General features: G+C 35.0%; 1 protein-coding gene across 1 annotated transcript in view; it reads left to right on the plus strand.

The window, feature by feature from the left end:
* Nucleotides 1-221: 221 nt before the first annotated feature.
* Nucleotides 222-22,949, plus strand: part of EZH2 (enhancer of zeste 2 polycomb repressive complex 2 subunit) — a 113,828-nt gene continuing 91,100 nt past the window's right edge. The window contains exon 1 of the mRNA XM_044678381.1: nucleotides 222-270. The gene's annotated coding sequence lies outside the window, so the exon portion shown is untranslated. The remainder of the gene's footprint in view (nucleotides 271-22,949) is intronic.

A 22,949-nucleotide genomic window follows, 5' to 3' on the forward strand; every position in this document is an offset into this window, starting at 1 on the left:
GCGTGGGGCAGTGGGTCTTCCCGGCGCCTGAGAGCTCGGCGGACCCTCTGATTGGATGGAAGCCTGCCTCTCGTCCCTCCAATCGGGGCGGCGCTTGATTGTAGTGGGGGGGCCAATGAGAGCGATGGCGATTGGGCTGTCAGGTTTGGCGCTCGGTCCGGTAGCATCCGACACCCACTGGGACAGAGAAAGCAGCAAAGGACCGGCGGCGGCGGCGGCGCGCGGGAGCAGCGCGCGGGGAGCGGCGCGGGCTGGGGCGAGGGGAAGAAGGTAAAGCTACCGGGTCGGCTTCGGCTTGCTGGACGGGTCGGGAGCCCGCGGAGTTACAGGCGGCGGCAATATTGCCTGTCTCTGGGTATCGCCCTGGAGCGGGGTTCACCCGGCGCCTTCTTTGTATGACCATGGGGGAGGGAGCCCAAGCAAGGGGCTTGGAGGGTCGGCGGCCCGCACTTGGGGCGGTCACAGACGCGGAGGATTGAGAGGCAGGGGTGTGGAGGAACGGCCGGGAGAGCGCTGGGTCGCGGTGGTCGGGGTGTTTTGTTTTGTTCCCGCCTCCCACCACCCGCTTTCTTTTTTCCTTTTACGTCTGATCTGTTGGGCTCGGGGTTTGGGGCTCGGGGCCCCGTCCCGGCCGCCCAAGTCTCCTTTGTGTGCCGGGCGTCGGGAGGGCTCCGGGCGTGACGGGACAGACACAACTTGGTGGGACCTTGCACTCAGACAAAGGAGAGACTGTATCTGTCGAAAAGAGCTCGGGCATATGGGAGGGGGCGGCACAACTTGTGCCCCCTACAGCGGGCCGGGCCGAGGCTGGGGGGGGTGGGGGGGGGGGAGGTCGGCGGCGCCGGCCTCTATTTAGGAAAGACCGCCCCTCCTTCCCCCTTCCTCAACGCCCGTCCCTACTCCGGTCCCCCTCCCCTCCCCCTTCCGAGCTTATAGACCATGCAGCTCTGACCATACTTAGCGTGGGACAGCGTGCACGAGGGAAATCTTGAACTCCGAGTCCTCTGAAAGCAGTCATTTTCCTAAAGAAACAACTTTAAACACCGTTTCAGAATTATTTTCTATCATTAGGGTAGTCGTGGCTCTCCCTCAGACTGGAAAGATTTTGGGCCATTTTTAGATTTCTCTCCCGTGTTCTTTTTAGGCTTCAGGAAGCTGCTATATTCCTTACGCTTAGTTTGAGGGAAGAGTAGAGTTTTCCCTTTTCAATCTTTTGTCCCTTTTTGACTGTTGCAATTGAAGTTATTACTACGTTTTGTTTCTGAAAATTTGCTCCCTGGGGTAGACTTTCGTTAAGGTTATTTGGTGACTGAAGCTTTTGGAAAACTGTAAACATCTAGGAATCTCTCGGTATTGAAAGCAACTTTTAATCGGTTTATCAATACCAAGTCATTTGTCTTAACTTCACAGCTTGATTTGAGAATGGAGGCAGGTGATTTTAAAGATTTATATACATCCCACATGCCCAAGAGTTGAAGGTAATGATGTTGGCAAATTTGTTTGTGCTCTTTCACTAGACTATATCTGGGTTAATGTGTCTTTAGATCATATTAGCGTTCCTTGTATTAATTTAATTTGTCAAGAAAAATAACCCCTTTACAAAATGATTTAGAAATGATTGGGAGTGAAAATGTAAATTGAATGAATAGTTGCCCCCATAAATAAGCAAAAAAACTTCCTTTCATTAACTGGAATGAAACCTTGTGTGTTTTACAATCTGTTAAAGAAGCTAATGAAATAAAGATTTTAATTTTGACATTTTTGAGTCAAGTTTTATTACTATATTATAAAGGTTGTCTTCACTATTTTTGTGCATATAATATTTTAAACAACAGTAAACATTAATTGATTTAATTCTTGATTGCATTATACTCCCTTAAGTAAGATACCAACATTCTTATTTTACAGAGGAGGATATTGAGGCTAAGAAAGTTTGATTTGTTTAAAGACATACAAAGTGGTGAGCAACCCAGTCAAGTTCAGAACCTAGGACTTCTGACTGCAAATTGAATATCCTTTCCAATATATCATGCTACGATCCTTTAGCATTTTGCCTTTTTTCATTCTTCCCTACAAGAATTGAAGCAAATCCATACCCTTTCTTGTTTCTGTGTGTAGGGAAAGATATTTGTCTACAAGTCAAATCAACATGCATTAAGTGCTGTGTGCCAAGAACTGTGCTAAGGCTTGAACAAATATGTTGCCTTAGCCTTTTTTTGTTGGTTTATAAGCAAGTATTTTTTATGATCTATTCTTACTCTTCATTGTTCCCATAGCTTGATTTCTAGATATATAGTTATCAAAGACTGTTCCCATCTGGGTATGGTGATGTACTTTGGGATGTAATGTGAAAATGTTAAGGAACATATCTTAAGACATAATGTACTCTTGAAATAAATTTCTGTGTCTAGGAAAACAGGTTGAATAATAAAGCAAGTATTTAAAACTATTTTGCTTTACAATGGTCATGGAAAAACAAAAGACAAGTGTTGAGGGTAGACTATTTAAATGAATAATGTCTAAGTTTGTGTAATAAAAACATTTTAAATTATTTCCTTATAGATTTTGTGTGTGTGTGTGTGAAATTCTCTTAATTTTGGTCACAAACTTGCCTAGATGAATCTGCCATATCTATTTGGTGGTCATTTGGATATTCTGGGACCACAGGCACTAATTCTAAATATATAAATGGTTCAGTATTCTAACATTTCTAATATTTTATAATCAGATAGAGTGAAAGTATAGTTTTAAGACCTAATACATATTGTTATAGTATTAAAAAATTCCAGCTAACCATCAGCTCTCCAAGCACAGATTAAGCTCTTGTGCCAGGTACTGTGGTAAGCTTTGAGGATATAGGCAAAAAGCATGATCTCTGGCCTCAGGGAAGTCATATCATAATGGGGAGATAGCATGAAGACAGCTATGTACATGTAAAATCACATATTTGATGTAAATGGGAAGTAATCTTGGAAGGCACATGTAGAATGGGGCTTGGAGGGGGTGACTGGAAAAGGCCTTTTGTACTTGGTGGGATTTGAGCTCAATCTTGTCAGAAATCTAGAAAGAATCACTTTACATTTCTTTCTCAATTGATATTATCTATTACTCTGTGAATAGTTGCTATTATCTTTGTTTTACAAATGATAAAACTGTAGCTGAGAGATTAAAAATGACTTGTCCAGGGTTACTCATCTTATGGTGAGGCAGGATTTGAATTCAAGTTATCCTGGTATCAAGGTTTGTGCTGTGGAAGGCCCTGTACCACTTAAAAGCCTTTTCATGTGGTAAAATTGGAAAAGGGATCTTAAGTTCATTTGAATGGTTCCAGTATCAGTGAGTTAAAAAAAAAAAGCCAACTTGTTGAGAGTACTAGTTCAATGAAATATTTATTAGGTTGCCTACTATGCAAGGCATTGTCCTAAATGTTGTGAATGTAAAGATGAAAAATCACCTTTTGTGTGCTCTTTGAGCACATTCTAATAGGATACAAGTGAACTGCTTGTATATAAATTAAATATAAAATTTAGAATAAAGGGACTGAGATTTGAGGAGGGAACAATTACTTTCAGCCACAGAGAAGTATCAGGTGGCTTCATTAAGGAAGCTGCATTTAAGTAGCAGGAAGAGAGACCTTAAAGTATGGGGTTGGGGGTACAGGATAGGAGCCCTTTGAGAATAAAGTATTAACAATGTGAACAAATTCATGGAGATGGGAGAGGATAGTTTGAGAAACAGTATGATGACCGAATGAGGATGGGAAATAAATGTGACAAGAGACAAAGTAGAATGTGGTCAGATTGTGGAGGATTTTGAATTTCAGAATTTTGAGTCCAAATTTTAAGATCATAGATCTAGACCTGGAAGGGACCTCAGAGGTCATCTAGTTGAACTCCCTCATTTTACTCATTAGAAAACTGATGCTTTTTAAAAAAAATTAAGTTTATTTAATTTCCATGATTCCATGATAAATGTTCTTTCCCTCCCCTCCTCCCACCCCCCTCCTGTAGCCAACGAGCAATTCCATTGGGTTTTATATGTGCCATTGATCAAGACCTAAGAAAACTGATGCTTTTAAGAGTTTAAGTAACAAAAGGTCACACAGGAAGCAATAAGAAATTACCGGAGAAGAATAATCTACAGCTATATACTAGATAGAGTGGAGAAGGAACGAAATAGCTGGAGGTAGGAAGACCAGTAAGAGCCTTAAATTTGGAGTCTCCAAGGCCAGATGCTTTTAGACTTAGAAATAGAAGTTGTTTGGGATGAGGGACAGGGAAGAAGAGTAAGAGATGATTCTAAACTTATGAACAATGGGTGAATCAGAACATAATGGGGTCATTTTTTTTATTAGTATAATTAACACAAAACATTTTATATGCCGATATGGGTATATTAATTCTTGATTGACTTGGAACCAGAGCAAAAAAAATCTAGTCTTGGACCAATTTAATCTTACTATCCTAGTACTCCAGGCTGCCTTTCATGGAGATAAATTGGCATACTTATGGAATAAAAATTAATTTGAATATTACCTAAACAAAATAAGTTTAGAAACCCTGATCTGATGCTGGTATCTGAAGCAAAACATTTCCAGCATAGATAATTCCAGAGTAGAATAGATTAGATTTTATATACTATGAGTACATCAGTATAGATAATCAAGGATTGATCTACAAAATTATATAGAATCTAAAGTAGACATATCTGCTTGACTTATGAAATGATATAGAAAATTTTAAAATGTAAGGAAAAAATAGAAACTGAGGAAGAGAATGGGATAATGAAGTATCTGAGGTCCTTAAAAAAAAAAAAAAGAAAGAAAAAAAAACTCTCACCTTCCATCTTAGAATCAATACAGAAGAGTGGTAAGAGCCAGGCTATGGGGATCAAGTAACTTGCCCAGGGTCACACAGCTAGGAAATGTCTGAGTTCAGCTTTGAAACCAGGACCTCCCATCTCTGGGTCTGGCTCTCAATCTATTGAACCACCTAGCTGCCCAGTCATTTTCTTAATGGCCTTTCAGTGAAACAATTACGAATTTATAGTTGATATTTCAGAGAAAATGATATTTGCATTCCTTTCTTTTTTAGGAGGATTGAGACATAAATTCCGAACTTGTAGAATGTTGGGCTTGGTGTTTGATGTAGCTAAAAGATGGTGTTAAGGAGAGAAGAGTGCTTAGCTTCTCAGTTTGGACTTTCTTAGTGGGTAGCTAGTTTCTGGGGTCACCCAGGTTGCGTTTATTCCTTAACTATTAGTACTTAAGTCTGAATGATGAGATTTTTGGGGAAGTTAAAGTAACTGACATTTATATAGCATTTTCCCTTTATATATGGCTTCATCTTTGATCATCACAAGTAGGGTTATTACTATGTCCCATTACAGGAAGGGAAACTTAAGGCTCAAGATAATTAAACAATTTGCCCAGGGTCTAGCTCTAGTAAGTGTGAATTTAGGTTTTTCTGACTCCCAAATTCAGCTCTATTCACTATGTCACACAACCTTTTCAGTTGTTAAGCTAAACAAATTCATGAGAAGCTAAAACAATGATCATTTTATTAATTTGTACCAGGGGATATATTTGTAAAGAATTGTTTCAGTTATACTATTCTTATCATAAGTAGGTCTGCTCAGAAAGCCAATTTATTAATTTATAATACCAAGAGAAAACTAGTATTGGTCATCTATTCTGGAGACTCCCAATGGGAATTCCAGTCAAAGTCCATTCAGAAGACCAAATTACAAAATAATGTGAAGAGTGTTTTGTGAGCATAGTATCAGAAAAAAGGGAAGAAGTTAGATGTTAAGGGATATTTCTTTTACATTTTCCTAAGATATCATGGCAAAGTTTTCTTATCCATCCTAGGAATAATTCTACCTCTAAACAATTGTTTTGAGAATCAGAACACCTCTCCTGAACCATGAATGCTAAATAAACATTGACAATTTATTTGGCAATCCTGATTCATTGTAGATGACAGTGACAAACATTTGATTCAATGTGGTACAATGTGTCTTTATAAGTTATAGCTTTCATTATAGCAGTGTTATTACAGACATCTCATTTTGAGGTCCTAAGTAGTATCCTTGATTGGATTTTGGGGAGTGGTATTACTGACCAAATAGATCCCAGGTTGTTAGTCACCCTAAGAAATATGATCTTATGTTATAATACAATAAATTAGAACAGATCATCTTAATTTACTTTTAGCTATTTGGAATTAGTGTAACTTTGGCTTAGATTTTGAGTGATAGCTTCTTAAAAATTCATGTGCTTTTGATGATGATGATAATAGTTCACATTAAGGAAAAAAGTTTTAATACTTTTTTGTTTTTATACCCCCATAATTCCTTGATTTATCCGTTACCCCACAGAACCCTTTTTTTGTAACAGAAAAACTGAAGCAAAATTGCCTGGATGTTACAGTTAATTCAGTATTCTGCACTGAAGGCCCTCCTCTATCTTTGAGAGGATAGTATTTGTTTTTTATTTGGTATTTTCCTTCACAAAGATTGATCATTGCATTTAGCTACCTTTTTAATGTTATTGTTGTCATGTATCCTCCAAGCTCTTTTATTTTTAACTCATTTCATATAACTCCATATTTCTCTGAATTCCTTAAACTTGCCATTCCTGTTGTATAATGATATTCCATTACAGATGCCAAAATTTGTTCTATTCAATTGTTGGGCATTTATTTTGTTTCCTGTTTTCTTGCTACCACAAAAAGTTCTATGAACATTTTGATATGTATAGGACTTTTATGACTGACTTTTTCTTTCTTGGTGAGTGAGGTCACTGGTTCAAAGACTGTATAATTAGTAATTTTTCTTACATAATTCCTATTTTTTCAGAAAGGTTGGAGTAATTTATAGTGCTAACTGGAGAGTATTAGTGTAATAGCTCACATGTACGTACTTTCTGGCTTTAACTGCTTCACAACTTGAATAAGGATGGTAGAGTAAGTATCATCAGCATTTTACAGAAGAAAGAGAGGCCCAGAAGTAATGAAATGACTCATGTAGGTTCATACAGCTATTAGGTATTGGAGGACTTCTTAAATTTTGAGTAGGGGTCCAGTGTTCATTGCAGCCTGTTGCCACTGAAATTCTGTTACTTTGGCAAATGAGCAACATTGTTTTATGTTAATTCTATTTGAGAAGATGATGTTTTCTAATTCTTATTTGAGAATTCTTTGGATTGGGTAGTTATTTGTGAAAAATTTCACATTTCCATTGAAAATGATCCAGGTGTTTTTTTTTAATTTAGTGGATTGCATACTCTGTGTCAGCAGTGTACACAGCAGCTAGAAAAGATAGTGGTGTTGTAGGTTGCATTAAAGAGATGGATATGAGGGAGGATACTTCCATGATATTCTTACCTGATCAGTTCACATCTGGAGGGTTATATTCGGTTCTAGTTCCACATTTTAGGAAGGAGATCAGAAAGCTTGGGCATGTGCAGAATAGGAAGATCAGTATAGTAAAAGGAATAGAGAACATGTCATATACAGATTTTTGGAAAACAATGATGGTTAGCTTGGAGAATGGAGCACTTGGGAAAGGGGCTGGTAGTTAGTGTTTAGAAGACTGTCATTTGGAAGAGGGGTTAGATTTATGGTCCTGGGAGGGTAGAATGAGGAACGATGTATAGAAAGTATACAAAGGTATACTGATATGAAGGAAAGATTCCTAAAAATTAAACTTCCTAAAGGGCTCCCCCTCTTTGGAGGTCTTCAAGCAAAGCCTACATAACTACTTGCTGAGGATCTTTTTAAAGGGATTTTTAGTCACATGAATTGAACTAGATGAAATCTGAACACTTCAGGATTCTTTGATCTTTGAACATAAATATGAAGGTGAGAAGCAAAACAATTGAAAAGGATTAGAAGATTTGTTTTAATTGTCAAAGGTTTCTTATAATTAGATTTTTTTGGGTAATTAGAAATTAGTTTGGAAATTAAAGAACAGAAATATTGTGAGATATTTTATTGTTAACTTATCAGAATGATATCTCACACTGAGTTTTTTTTTTTAATTAACTTTTTTTTTTTTTTTAAACCCTTAACTTCTGTGTATTGGCTCCTAGGTGGAAGAGTGGTAAGGGTGGGCAATGGGGGTCAAGTGACTTGCCCAGGGTCACACAGCTGGGAAGTGTCTGAGGCCAGATTTGAACCTAGGACCTCCCGTCTCTAGGCCTGACTCTCAATCCACTGAGCTACCCAGCTGCCCCTCACACTGAGTTTTAAGAAGCATAGTCTAAAAATGAAAGTGAAGGTTGAACCTTAGTTCTTAGTCTGTAGACTTGCATCTACTATTAGGTCCTTCCAACATTCCAGGCAATCTCTAAGCTGGTTGTCACTGCCATTTCTCTTTTCCTTTCCCCTTTCTTCACACTTTCTGTCTTCAGAAGTTCATTATTAGAATTTCCTCCTTTCTTGAGAGGTGACTTAGGTCTTTTTGATTTTATATTCAGCACTCTATCCACTAGACTACCTAACTAGCTTTTCCTACATAAAGTTGACCACCTCACATAGAAGATGAGAATGGAATGATCTCTAGAACTGTTTTGTGGGTTATTGGAGAAGATTTATACTAGGTGTTGTAGAAATACTTGCTCTAACAAAGAGAGATTGAGTTAACTGGGAAGTTGCATTAACAAATTCAGTTACATTTAAAAAAAAGTTTTTTTTATCTTTTATTTATCTTTTCCCCCAGCTTGTTTTGCTTCCAGTTTTCCCTTCTCTTATAATAGTACCCTTTGTAAAGCATTTGGTGTTATCTTTGACATTCTTTCTCTCTTGTCCCCCAATTACTAAAAACAAAGTCATGAAGTCATTGATTCCTGTCCTCCCCTCCCCCCCCTTAAAAATCTCCCTTACATCCAAGAATTCCTACTGCCGCCATCCTCCTTTAGACTCATTACCTCATCCTGGATTAGACTCCTAACTAGCCTCCCTTACTCTTCCTCTTCTCATCCATACCATTACCACACTAAAACACAAACTGCTGCCATCATACCACTCAAACCTGTCTTGGTTACCTATGATCTACTCAATTAAATTCATATTCTCCTTGGTTTTCTTTCCATGAACTGTCCTCAGAATTTAGGATTAAGTACCATTCTGCCTAGTTGGACTGATTTCTTATTCTCCCTGGCAGGCTTTTCCTAGTCCTTTAACTGCTAGTACAAACTATTTAGTATTTTGTTTTTAAACCCTTACTTTCTACCTTAGAATCAGTACTGTGTGTTGGTTCCAAGGCAGAAGAGAATGATAAGGGGTAGGCAAACAGGGGTTAAGTGACTTGTCCAGGGTCACACAGCTAGGAAATGTCTGGGCCAGATTTAAACCCAGGACCTCCTGTCTCTAGGCCTGGCTCTCTATTCACTGAACCACCCAGTTACCCCCTCTATCTTGTATTTTCATTAGTTTGTTTAGGTGACCCATAGGATGGAATGTTAGCCAGGACTCTGGAAGACTTAAATTCAAATCTTATTGCTTCAGATACTTAATAGCTTTGGGACCCTGGCCAAATCATTTACCTCTCTAAGCCTTTCTTTATTTGTAAAAAAGGTATATATAATGCTGTAACCTGCTTAAAGGGTTATTGTGGGGGTCTACTTGGATAAATGGGAAACTAGTTAGTGCTGTGAATAGCGCAATCAGTCTAGTCAGGAAGACCTGTAAATATGGCCTCAGACAATAGCTGTGTGACCCTGGGCAAATCATTTTAACCCTGTTAGCCTCAGTTTCTTTATCTGCAAAATGAGCCAAGAAAACTTCAAATAGGGTCACAAACAATTGGATAGAACTGAAAAATGACTGAATAAATATGTTGGTATTTTATATAAATATCTAGTTTTACTGCTGTATTGGATAGATGAGTGGTTAAATCTTGCCTATACTTATTTTACGCTTATTTTAAAAGTGGAATTTAACAATATTCTGTAATATTTTGAAATTTCATGCTTAGGAAATTCTTAGTAGTTTAGATTTAATGGCAGCCCAGGAGTTAATCAGTGACCTGTCTTTGCTTTACAATAGCATTTTTTTTTTTTTTTTGAGAGTGGTGGTGGTGGGGGTATGTTTTCATAGTTGGATAATTGAAAAGGTATTTAGAGATTCTTAGATACTTTGTTCTTATGGTCCATTAAGTCAAACGTTCTTGACAGTGGGCAATACCTTGATTCTTTTAAAAGATACTTGGTAGCCAAATATGTTATTATAGCACAAAAGAAAACTATAACAAAAAGATTGCTTAGATTGGACATCTTATTTTAGTACTTAAGAGCTAAACACTTTCTGAATTTTGTAGCAGATAATTCAACTTTTAATTACTCTTTATATTGTTAATTGTTTCATATACTTTACTCTTTACTCTCCAGCTTTCTTAAGTCCCTTGTGAACCTGGACTTTGTTTAATTTCTTTCTTTTTTGGACCAGTGATTTCTTTGATATAGGAAATTCCTTTTAATACAGTAGGTTGACACCTCTGCAACTTACAGTCTTAGAGAGTTGCCTAGAGCAAAGAGGTTAAGTAGCTTGCCAAGTGTCAGACCATAAGTATGTGTTCAGAGACAGGACTTGAACCTAATGTATTGTCTTTTATTTCTGCTTTATTTATCCAGAGCATCTAGGTTATACAAGATATTCAGTATTTTGTTTGAAGTATATATTAGGAATGGGATAATTTGGAGGAGAGAGTATATAAAAATAAAGATGCTTATGGGTAAAGAAAAAGGGATTTCCAAGTTTCTAAAGATGTCATGAGCTGGATAGCCTATTCCAAACAGAGTTTCAGGCTCTATTTACAGAAATAAAGTGAGTGTGCTGCTATTAAAAGGTGATCACTACAAGCCTGATTCCCTTCAATAACAATTGTATAATGTTCAAATTTATCTATTTTAAATATTGAAGTTTGTCTTCCTCCCTAGACCTCCTTATCTACTTCTGCCCCAGGCCCTTATAGAGAAGTCTTACTAATGACATTTGGGGGAAGCTATGGTGCCAAGTTTTTACATGTTTTGGCTTTTAAATGTTAAATTTTAATGCTATGCATTTTAAATTTGGAAATGTTTTTATCCTTTTCATTCTTTTATTAGGATTTATTTTAGTATATTTTATAGAAACTAAATTTGAGAGTTGGAAGCACTAATAAATACAAAACCTGTTGTATGAAAGTCCAGCCCTTATTATAAATATGTGATGAATGATTGTTCAGCCTCTTTTTGAAGACTCCTAAGGAGGATAATATACTACCTTCTGAAATAATGTATTCTAGTTTTGGACAACTCTGATCCATATGAAATTTTTCATGATATCAAACATAAATTAGTCTCTTTGCAGCTTCTACCTTTAGCTCCTGATTCTGTCTTCTGGGGCGAAATAGAACAAATCCAATCTCTTCTGTATGTGACAGCCCTATAAATACTGGAAGACAGCTATTCTACATATTCTCCAAGCTAAGCATGCCCATTTCTTTCTATGATTTTCATGTTACGTGGTGTCAAAGCTACTCATGATCCTGGTTGCCCTTGTTTGGACACTTTTAATTTATCAATTTCTTTAAGCCAGAACTGAGCACATGTGGTCTGAGGATATATTGGGACCATCACTACTTCTGCATGTTAATGCTTATCAATAAAGGCCAAGAACAAATTTGCTTTTTTGGCCATAATATCAACACTGATGACTTCTTATATATACTGTCCATTAAGACAGCTAGAACTTTTTCAGAAAAATTGCTATTCCTAGACATAGTGCTTGTACATGAAGTTGAAATTTTGTGCCCAAGTGTATTGGATTTTACCTGGTTACATTCTGTCCAGTACTCTAGCCCATCAGAGTTCTTTTGTTCCCAATATGTAGCCATCTCAGTTTTGTTTCATTTGTAGATCTGACAAGCGTGTCCTCTGAAGAGATTTGTTGAGGGTGGTGTATATTTTTCTTATTAGGACCAAAATGTCATTCCATTCAATCTAGCAAGCATTTGTTTAGCAACTATCTATAATATCTGCAAGGCACTGTGCTAGATGCTGGAGATGTTCCCTTCTCCATATAAATATATGCATATACATGATTATTTGAGGAAAGAAGGCTAAAGAAACCCTCCAGAATTTGGCTGTACTTTCTCTTTCCTGTCTTAATTTGTATTATTTCCCCAATCACATTCTACACTCAAGTAAAAGTAGACTATTTTTTTTGTTTCCATATAGTGTACAAGTCTCTCTTACTGTTTTTGTTCCTTGTGGGCCTTGTTTAGGTTCTTCCTATGCTTGGGTGTTTGTCTTCTGGACTTTACTTAATGAATTTTGAGTTCTTTAGAGCCCAATTTAAATACCACCTGTTCTATCATTCTTAATAAACCTACCTCCCACCAATTGTTTTATACCTCTTTAGTGTACTTATGGTATTGTTGTTTATTATAGTTATCAAGTATAGTTTGACTTATTACCTAACTAGATTATAAACTTGTTGAGTGCATATCTTCTATAAACTTTGTATCTATTATGTTTCACCCACAATTAAAATGATAATTGAATTGTTAAGTTGACCTTGAGGAATACTGGATTAATAGTTTATTTCATATATATACTTATTTTTAAATATTTATTCAATTACATGTAAACATTTCTTAAATTCAGTTAAAAAGTTTTGAGTTCCCAATTCTTTCCCTTCCTTTCTCCCCTTTCCCCTCATTGAGAAGGAAATAATTTGATAATGTTATACATGAGCAGTCATACAAATATATTAATATATCAGTCATGTTGGGAAAGAAAAAGACTAAAAAACCCAAGAAAAATAAAGTAAAAAAATTATGCTTTGATTTTTCACGCCATCATTTCTTCTTCTGGACACGAACAACATTTTTTGTTATGAGTTCTTTGGAATTGTCTTAGATCGTTGCTTTGCTTGGAATAGCTAAGTCATTCCCAGATGATCATTATATAATGTTACTCTGTATAATGGTGTTCTGCTCACTTCATTTTATTATATTCATCTAAGGCTTTCCTAGTGTTTCTGAAACCATTCCGCTTTTCATTTCTTATAGCACACTAGTATTCTATCACAGTCATATAACACAATTTGTTCAGCCATTTCCCAATTGATGGGCATTTTCATTTTTTTTTAAATTTTCAATTCTTTGCTACCACAAAAAGAGCTGCTAAACTCCACCAACAGTACATTAGCATCCCAATTTTCCCACATCCCTCTAACATTTGTTATTTTCCTTTCCTGTCTTATTAGCTAATCTGATTGATGTAAGTTGAGAGTTGTTTTAATTTGCATTTCTCTTATCAATAGTGATTTAGAGCTTTTTTTATAGGACTATAGCTAGTTTTCATTTCTTCTGAAACTGCCATTTCATATTCTTTGACTATCATTTGGGGAATCACTTATATGCTTATAAATTTGACATAGTTCTCTATATATACTTGAGAAATGGGGCTTTTATGAGAGAAATTTGTTCTACAAAATCTCCAGGGTTTTCTACTATCCTTTTAATCTGGGCTGCATTGGTTTTATTTGTGTAAAACCTCTTTAATGTAATCAGAATTGTTCATTTTACATCCTGTAATGCTCTCTATCTCTTATTTGATCATAAATTCTTCTATTACCTATAGACTGACAGATTAACTATTCCATACTACCTTAATTTGTTTATGGTATTAGTCTTTATGTCTAAATTATGTACCCATTTTTATCGTGTCTTAGTATATGGTATGAGATGTTGGTCTTTACTTAGTTTCTTCCAAACCATTTTCCAATTTGCCCAGCAAATTTGTCAGATGGTGAGTTCTTGTCCTAAAAGCTTGGATCTTTGGGTTTATCAAACACTAGATTACTATGGTCATTTACTACTATGTATTGTGTTCCTAAACTGTTCCATTGATACACCACTGTTTCTTAGCCAGTACCAGATTGTTTTGATGATTACTAATTTTTATTACAGCTTGAGATCTGGTACAGTTAAACCATCTTTCTTCACATTTTTTTTCATCGATTCCCTTGAGAATTCTTGACCTTTTGTTTTTCCAGATGAAGATTTTATGTTATAGTTAAATGTATTGGTGTGATTCTTTTTACATTTGTTTTAATCCCCTTATGCATGCTTCCAATTTTATCTTTTTTATTTCTTTGCTGTATTTTATAAAGACAGACCTGTCTATTATCTTTGGTTTTCCTGCTTGACAGTGGCAAAAAAATTTCTTTAGAGACAGGTTGAATCTCTTTCTTACATTGTACCTAATATGCTAGAAGATAGTTCTTTTACTTTAACAAGATTTGATGTGATGATTAAACCAACCTTGCAAAGCAATCCAAAATATTAATTTACAGAAACTTTTTACCTGACAAACCTGCTCTATAGAATTTATCAAGGTGATAAAGTAAATTAAATCACTGTTGGACTACTTGTCTAACAGAAATTGTTAGCCCACCTAAGGCATATGAATAGTTTTCCCAGCAGTTGGTATCATATACATTTTCTAGAAAATAAAATTAGTTCTTTGTAAAACACTTATTAAATTAGTCATATAATGTAAGTCATTTTAAAATCACAAGAAATAGCTACTTTTTAATGTAGAATAAGCACAACAGTAAAGATGTTAAAAGGTGTGTGTGGTCAATTTAGGGTGATAAGTGCCTTTTAGTGACAACTCTTAAGATAGAAAAGCAAGAGCTAAGCAATTTGGGTTAAGTGACTTGTCCAGGGTCACACAGTTGGGAAGTGTCTTAGGCCAGAGTTAAACCCAGGTCCTCCTGACTGCAGGCCTGGTGCTCTTTTTACTGTGCCAACTAGCTGCTCTCTTTAAGTTCTAAAGTTCTAATTCTTTACATCCCAAAAGTTTTTTCAAACCCTCTGGCCCCCTCTACAGGAACCTATTAGTTGGGCAGGGCAAGAGTAGAAATAATAAGTTATTCTAATTACTTTGTTGTAGAAGAATGCCATTACACTTTGACAGTAAGGATTCATCCCACCTCTCCCACTGTTATTCTGTGCTTTCCTTGGGAAAAGGGGACCTGAGAATCTGCAATAGCCTTTGCACAGGAAGTGGTGATTTAGTGGTGCTAATTGCATAACTAAAGGAGTGAAAAAAATTATCTCTTGTTAATTTCAGTCTATGGTTGAGAATGATGTTAACATTTTTACATGTTTAATTTTAAATTTATGTTTTGATTTCTTTTTATTTCAGCAACATCTATCAAAATTATATATATGTGTGTATGTATATATATATATATAAATAAAAGTATGAAGATATAGCTCTGAGATAGTTTGTAACATAGCTTAGGAAGATAACATTTTTAAATTTAGAAGTTAGATTTTGAATTCTTTGTTCTAGTATATCAAGAACTTTAAAACAAAATCCTAGAGAATTCAGCTATCCTATTGGTTAACATTTATGTAAATATTTCATTTTAAAGCATATCTCTGCCAGTGCAGTAGTGATTTTCTAATAATGAGAAGAATTGGGGTCTATGCTGAAAATATTACATGAGATTACTTTGCTGCTGTGCTGGAGGAAAGTGATCTTACTTTGATAAGGAAATACATTGTAGAGTTTGCTCATTTTGGGGCATGTGTTGATGATACACCATCACAAGGTCCATCTTTAATTTGTAAATTTTCGTGACTTTATTATTGATATTATTTTACACAGCTTCCTAGTGCAACAAATGCAAACTTATTTCTGTTCTTATAATTCTTTTTTCTCTTTCTGTAAATTTTTTAAAATTATAAAGGTATTTTACCAATTACATGTAATAAATTTCCATGTAAGTTTTCCAAAGTTATATGATCCATATTGCCTCCCTTCCCCCTCCTCCTTCTTGGATCTGACAAGCAATTTGTGATATGGGTTATATATCTATTACTATGCAAAACACATTTCCATATGCTTCTTTTTTTGTAAGAGAATAATCATATAAAGCCAAAACCCCAAAGCAAAAATCCAAATAAATTTAAGTGAAAAATTGTATGCTTTGTTCTTCATTCCAACTCCAACCGTTCTTTCTCTGGAAGTAGACAGCATTCTTTGTCCCTCAGAATTGTTCTGGATCATTGTATTGCTGAGAGTAGCTAAGTCTGTCGCAGTTGATCATTCTACAATATTGCTGTTATTGTGTACAATATTTTCCTGGTTCTGCTTATTTCACTTGGCATCAATTCATGTAGGTCTTTCTGAAATCATTCTGTTCATCATTTCTTATAGTATAATAGTATTCCATCACCATATACCATAGTTTGTTCAGCCATTCCCCAATTGATGGGTATCCCCTCAATTTCCAATTCTTTGCCCCCACAAAAAAGAGCAGCTATAAATATTTTAAAACAAAGTAGGTCCTTTCCCTTTTTAAAAAAATTTCTTTGTGATACAGACTGAGTAGTGGTGTCTGTGCATTGTTTTTTGGGCGTAGTTCCTCCATAGCCTCCAGAATGGTTGGATCAGTTCACAACTCCATCAGCAATGTGTTAGTGTCCCAATTTTGCCACATCCCCTCCAACATTTATTACTTTGCTTTATTGTCTCCTAATAGGTATGAGGTGGTAGCTCAGTTTTAATTTGTATTCCTCTGATCAAGAGGGATTTAGAAAATTTTCTCATATGATTATTGATAGCTTTGATTTCTTCATCTGAAAACTGCTTATTCATATCCTTTGACCATTCGTCAACTGGGGAATGACTTAGTTCTGTCTGTCTCATTTGAGAAATGAGACTTGTTTCAGAGAAATTTGTTTTAAAAATCTGTTTCCCATTTGTTTGTTTCCCTTCTAGGTTGCATTGGTTTTGTTTGTACAACCCCTTTTTAATTTTAATATAATTAAAATTATTCATTTTATATCTTGTAATGTTCTCTAGCTCTTATTTGGTCATAAATTCTTCCCTTCTCCATAGTTCTGACATTTAAACTAGTCTATATACCCCTAATTTACTTATAGTATCACCTTTTATGTCTAAATCACATACTCATTTTGTTTTTGGTAATAGGGTATGAGATATTGCTCTATACCTAATTTTTGCCGTACTGTTTTCCAGTTTTCTCAGCAATTTTTATCAAATGGTTCTTATTCCAAAAAGTAGGATCTTGGGGTTTATGAAGCAGTAGGTTCTTAAAGTAATTTACTCCAAGTCTATTCCATTGATTCATCATTCTATTTCTTAGCCAATACCAGACTGTTTAGATGATTACTGCTTTATAATACAGTTTCAGATCTGGTATGGCTAGGCTACCTTCCTTCACCTTTTAAAAAAAAAATTCCCTTGATATTCTTGATATTTTGTTCTTCCAGATGAATTTTGTTTTTATTTTTCCTAGTTCTATAAAATAATTTTTTGGTAGTTTGAATGGTATAGTACTGAATAAGTAAATTAATTTAGGTAGAATTGTCATTAGTAGCTTCTTATAATTCTATATTTTTATTTCTCTTTCCTTTTTTCATCTCTACTTTATTTACCTTTAGTCAGACATATTTCTTCAATGTGCCACTTGCCATAGATTACTGACATACTTTCTTTTTTTTAATTTTTAAAATTTAAAATTTATTTTTAAATATTTTATTTTTTAGAAAAATTTTCCATGGTTACATGATTCATGTCTTCACTTTTCCCTTCACCCCCTTCACCCCTCCCTCCATAGCCGATGCGCATTTCCACTGGTTTTAACATGTTACTGACATACTTTCTACACAACTTTTGGGAACAGAAATGTCATTAAATACATAATTCCTCATTTGCATTCACATACACATTCAGGCCAAAGAAATACAGGCAAGAGAAACATCTATTTTTTTTATACTTCTTTTGTATCTCATAAAGGGGCTAGCACATGGGCTTATATATACTACATGCTCAGTAAATTATTTTTGGTTGATTGACACACAGTACCTTTCTTCTTGCCTGACCTATAATTCCTTCAGATCTGGTGGTTTCTTGAGTTATTAAAGGAAGGAGTTTGCATTCTTTACTCTCCTCCAGATTAGAGGGTAAACTGTGCTTTTTTGAAGTATATTAAATTCCTTAGATAAATTTAGCTGGAATTAAAAAAACAAAACATGTGTGTGTGTGTGTGTGTGTGATGAAAATGGAAAGAAAACATGTAAAATGGAAAACTTCTAAAGATTTCTATAAAATCTTTCATCAATGATAGTGGAGTTGTCACTGGATACCATTGTCATTTAGATTTTTAACATCAGTCCTCGTGCGCTATGTGAAGCAGTATTATAAATGACACTAAAGAAAACAGTGTTGGGAAGAGTGGCTGGATTAGAACAAATATCAAGTATTCACAGATGTCTCCTGGAGGTGACACAATTTTGAGAGTATTGAGGGATTGATTCTCATGCTTTCTGAAATGTAACAGTGCCAAATGCTTGGAAATCAGGAACATCGTTACCAAAAAATGAGTGAGAATATCAATAATTACTGTTATGTGTCTATCTTTCAATCTGTATGAAATCTTTATGAGATCAATATATAAATTCAGAACATTCTTGATTGAAGTATGAAAAGAACAGGTATCAAAAGATTTTATGTAGCAGATCACATATTTATAGTTACAATTGCTTGAGGGGTCTAGAGAATAATCCTTATTTTTTTTTACTTATTATTTGAAAAAATTATTCTGATTTCAAATACCATGTTCTCTTGGTTCTTCTTATTTCACTCTGCATCAGTTCATGGAGGTTCTTCTAGTTTATATAGAAATCTTCCAGTTCATCATTCCTTATAGCATAATATTATTCCATCACCATTATATGTCACAATTTGTTCAGCCATTCCCCAATCAAGGGACATCTACTCGTTTTCCAATTTTTGCCACCACAAAGAGTATGGCTATGAATATTTTTGTACTACTCTTTTTTATTATCTCTTTGGGGTACAAACCTAGTAGGGGTATTGTTGGATCAAAGGGTATGCATTCATTTAAAGCTTTTGGGTAACTCCAAATTGCCTTCCAGAATGGTTGGATCAATTCACAACTCCACTAGCAGTGTATTAGTGTACCAATTTTGCCACATCCCCTCCAACATTTATTATTTTCTTTTACTGTCATGTTGGCCAATCTGCTAGGTATGAGGGTGGTATCTCAGAGTTGTTTTGATTTGCATTTTTCTAGTCAGGAGGGATTTAGAACACTCATGTGATTATTGATAGTTTTGATTTCTTCATCTGAAAACTACCTGTTTATCCTTTGACCATTTGTCAATTGGGGAATGACTTGATTTCTTGTACATTTGACTTAGTTCCTTATATATTTTGGAAATTAGACCTTTGTCAGAGAATTTTGTTATAAAATTTTTTTCCTCACTTTGTTCCTTCCCTTCTAATTTTGATTGCATTGGTTTTGTTTGTACAAAACCTTTTTTATTTAATATAATCAAAATTATTTATTTTACATTTTGCAATGTTCTCTATCTCTTGCTTGGTCTTAAATTCCTTCCTTTCCCATAAATCTGTTAGATATACTATTCTGTGTTCACCTAATTTATTTATGATTTCAGCTCTCTATTTAAAAAAAATAGAATTTATTTCCAAGTATTTTCAGATATCTCAGCCCCTTTCTCTCTTTCCCACACTATAGAAGGCATCATCTGGCAAATATATGTATATATAGATTATGTCTTTTGTGTTTCTGTTTTTTTTTTAGTTCATTCTCTGGAGGTGAACATTCACAAGTTATTCTTCAAAATACAAAATCTGTAGCTGTATATAATATTCTCTTGGTTCTACTAGTTTCACTCTTCATTATTCCATAGTTCTTTCCAAATTTTGAAAAAGTAATTTCATCATTTCTTTTTTCTTTTAAAAAAATTTTCCATGGTTCCATGATTCTTCTTGTCTTCCTCCCCTCTCTCCTCCCCCTTCCTGGAGCTAATAAGCAATTTCACTGGATTACACATATATTATCACTCAAATCCTATTTCCGTATTCATTTTGTAATAGAATAATCTTTTAAAATCAAAACCCCAAATCATATACCTGTATAAACCTCATTGTTTCTTACATTGTAGTAGTATTCCATCAAAATCATATGCCACACAAAATTGGGACATTAATGCATTGCTGGTGGAGTTGTGAACTGATCCAACCATTCTGGATGGCAATTTGGAACTATGTCCACAGAGCACTAAAAGACTGCCTTTTGATCCAGCCATACCATTGCTGGGTTTGTACCCCAAAGAGAACAAAGGGAAAAAGACTTGTACAAAAATATTTATAGCTGCACTCTTTGTGGTGGCAAAAAACCTGGAAAACGAGGGGATGTCCTTCAACTGGGGAATGGCTGAACAAATTGTGGTATATGCTGGTGATGGAATACTATTGTGCTCAAAGGAATAATAAACTGGAGGAATTCCATGTGAACTGGAAAGACCTCCAGGAATTGATGCAGTGAAAGGAGCAGAGCCAGGAGAACATTGTACACAGAGACCGATACACTGTGGTAAAATCGAATGTAATGGACGTCTGTACTAGCAGCAATACAATGACCCAGGACAATTCTGAGGGGCTTATGGTAAAGAACACTACCCACATTCAGAGGAAGAACTACAGGAGTGGAAACACAGAAGAAAAACAACTGCTTGAACACATGGGTTGATGCGGACATGGTTGGAGATGTAGACTTGAAATGACCACACCAATGCCACTATCAATAATACGGAAATAGGTCTTGATTGATGACACATGTTAAAACCAGTGGAAATGCGCATCAGCTTTGGGGTGGGGGATTTTGGGGAGTGAAGGGGAAAGTAAGAACTTAAATCATGTAACCATGGAAAATTTTTCTAAAAAATAAAATTTAAAATGCAAAAAAAATCACATGCCACAACTTGTTTTGCTATTACCCTTTTGATGGACATCCCTTCAATTTCCAGTTCTTTGTCACCACAAAGAGAGCTGCTATAAATATTTTGGAACATATAGGCTCTTTTCCATCTTCCCTGATTTCCTTGGGAAATAGTTCTAGAAATGTTATTGCTGGGTCTAAGGGTGTATATATATACAGTTTCATAGACCTCTGGTATTAATTCCAAATTACTTTCCAAAATGGGTGGAGATTTCTCTTTAAAAAACAAAACAAAATACACACACCTGTATATGTATAAACAGAATACATGAAACAAACTATATTATGATAATGCATGTACGATATATAACTATATAATATAATCACATAATGTGGTATTATATATATTTATATATATGTCTGTTTGGGGGATATAAACATTAGTAGTGATATTGCTAGGTGAAAGATTATGCATAGTTTAGTGATTTTGGTGCTGGTGGGTGGGGCAGGGAGGTGGGGGATTAGTTCCAAATTTCTTTCCAGAATGACTGGACTAACCAACACTTGCAATAAAAAATATTACTGTGCTTGTTTTTCTATAGTCCCCCTAGTAATTGTCATTCTTTTGTCATTTTTGCCAGTATGATTGAAATCTCATTTCATTTAATTTCTGTTTCTCTTAATTATTAGTGATTTGGAGGATTTTTTTAAATATGACTTGATAATTTGGATTTCTTCCTTTGAAATCTTCTTGTTTATAACCTTTGATATATACCTTTTGGGTAATTGGCTATTGCTCTTGGAAATGAGGCCATTATCAGGAACTTATAAAGATTTTTTTAGTGCATTGTTTTCCATCACTTTAGAGGAGCAACTACTAATCCATAGTTGATTTCTGTAAAGATACATTGCTTAGATAGGTAAATTCCTTTCTATTCCCATTTAGTATTTGCTAGAGATCTCTCCCCACAAACCCTTACTTTCTGTCTTAGTATTAATTCTAAAACAGAAGAATGGCAAGGGCTAGGCAATACAGGGTAAGTGACTTATCTAGGGTCTGTTACCAAATCCAGTGGCCTTTTCTCAGGCCTCATCCTTGACAACTATTGACACTCTTGCTCTTGACAATTTATTAAATGGGGAATGACTTGTGTTCTTATAAATTTGGGAAATGAGACCTTTATTAGAGAAATTTGTTATAAAATTTTTTTTCTAATTTCATTTCCCTTCTAATCTTGTTTACATTGGTTTTGTTTGTACAAAAGCTTTTAAATTCAATTTTAAATTTTAAATTCAATATAATCACGATTACTCATTTACATCTTACTTATAATGTTCTCTATCTTATTTGGTCATAAATTCTTCTCCACAGATCTTCCAAGTAAACTATTCTATATTTCTTTAATTTACTTATGGCATTACTCTTTATATCTAGATCACATACCTATTTTGACCTTATCTTGGTATAGGGTGTGAGATATTGGTCTATACCTAGCTTTTGTCATACTGCTTTCCAATTTTCCCAGCAGTTTTTGTTAAATAGTGAGTTCTTACTCCCCAAACTGCTATGGTCTTTGGGTTTACCAAACACTAGGTTTTTAAGGTCATTTAGCTCTGGATATGTATCTAATCTATTCCATTGATCCACCATTCTATTTCTTAGCCAGTACTAGACTGTTCTGATGATTTCTGCTTTATAGTACAGTTTGAGATCTAGTACTGCTAGGTTACCTTCATTCACATTTTTTCCCTTATTAATTCCCTTGATATTCATAAAATTTTGGTCTTCTAGATGAATTTTGTTTTTATTTTTTCTAGTTCTATAAAATAATTATTTGGTAGTTTTTATGGTACCGAATAAATAAATTAATTTAGGTGGAATTGTGAGCACTTCATATTTTTCCAATTGTTTAGATCTGACTTTATTTATGTGAAAAAGTATTTTGGAATTGTGTTCATATAATTCCTGGGTTTGTCTTGGCAAATAGATTCCCAGGTATTTCATATTGTCTAGGGTTATTTTAAATGGAATTTCTCTTGCTACTGAACTTTTTTGGTAATATGTAGAAAAGCCGATGATTTATGTGGGTTTATTTTGAATCCTGAAACTTTGCTAAAATTATTTCAACTAGTTTTTAGCTGATTCTCTAG

Source organism: Gracilinanus agilis, chromosome 5 (genome assembly GCF_016433145.1).
Source record: "Gracilinanus agilis isolate LMUSP501 chromosome 5, AgileGrace, whole genome shotgun sequence".
NCBI classification, from domain to species: domain Eukaryota; kingdom Metazoa; phylum Chordata; class Mammalia; order Didelphimorphia; family Didelphidae; genus Gracilinanus; species Gracilinanus agilis.